This window comes from Pipistrellus kuhlii, unplaced genomic scaffold (assembly GCF_014108245.1).
Source record: "Pipistrellus kuhlii isolate mPipKuh1 unplaced genomic scaffold, mPipKuh1.p scaffold_m20_p_4, whole genome shotgun sequence".
Taxonomy (NCBI): domain Eukaryota; kingdom Metazoa; phylum Chordata; class Mammalia; order Chiroptera; family Vespertilionidae; genus Pipistrellus; species Pipistrellus kuhlii.
In genome coordinates, this window is record NW_023425540.1 from 55,715,811 (window position 1) to 55,716,993 (window position 1,183).

Consider the following 1,183-nt stretch of genomic DNA (forward strand, 5'->3'; position numbering starts at 1 on the left):
TCTCAATGGGTTCTCCATTATTTTAAGAACTTTCTGAAGAGGAGGCTAACATTTAAATTTGTGATTATCTGTCACCAGTGCAGTGCTTAAAGGAGTGGAGAGTAGAGGGAGATCATTTTTCACACATGACTTGCCTGCTGAAGCCAAGCCTGCGCTATGAATGGAGAAAGACAGGGGCCCTTTGATCTGAACCAAACTCGCACAATTTATCTTTCAAATGCACTAAAGCTTTTGATAAATGTCAATTTGACAATTAAATTCTTCTAGGGCCACAATATATCACCATCACAGTGTCTATTTTTGAGGGTCGGTCAGCCATAACATCTCTCAGCAGACTGCACAACTCAGAGGGGGAATGATAGCTCTCAGGCCCAGCTCTTCTACATATGGTATTTTTATCTCTTGCTAAGTGACAGAGCTGTGATTTTTTTTTTTCCTTCAAGACAGAGCACAACTCCGATGGCAGAGCTTAAGGTCTGCCTTGCAACCCAAAGGGGTTGCGACCCAGATCTGTTCCCTATCATTTCTCTGCTAGTTCAGGGTTGAGATGAACAACCCCTCTCCTGTCATGTGCCCTCTTCCATCTGCTAAATTAATACATATATTTTCTTCCTCTTGAAGTTCTTTTTCTTTGCATCTTGCAAAAGGCAAACTAAGGCAAGTCTGTCATTCTCCAACCTCTGAATTGGTAGGAGGAGCAAAAGTAGAACCACTGAGTTGTCACTTAGGATTTTTGTAAGACCCAGTTTATCCTTTGATTACAAAGGTCACTGATAAGTCAAAGAGTGTGGACCGTAGTGGCAGGTTCAAGGGGAATGGAGAAAATTAACAGGGAGGCATGAGGGTTTGAGGCAACAGTTCACCTTTGAGACTATTCCGGTCTTTTGTGTATAGAAACTTCAAAGTTGTCTCAAGCCCCCTATAAAGCTTGGATCCTCCTATGCGTCTCTGAGAACTGAAAGAGCTATCAGATCATGAAGAAGGATGGGTCCTTGCCTTCTTAGGGTTTACATTCAACAGCACTTCTCTTTGCTCTTTTTGCTCCACAGAAATTCAACCCTGGCTGGGAGAATAACAATTGTAACGTGACATTTGGAAATGTTTCACATGAAAGATTATTTTGGACTCCGTGGTTACAAAGGGGTTTCTGAAGAGCTGACAAAGAAAGATGCCTTGGACATAG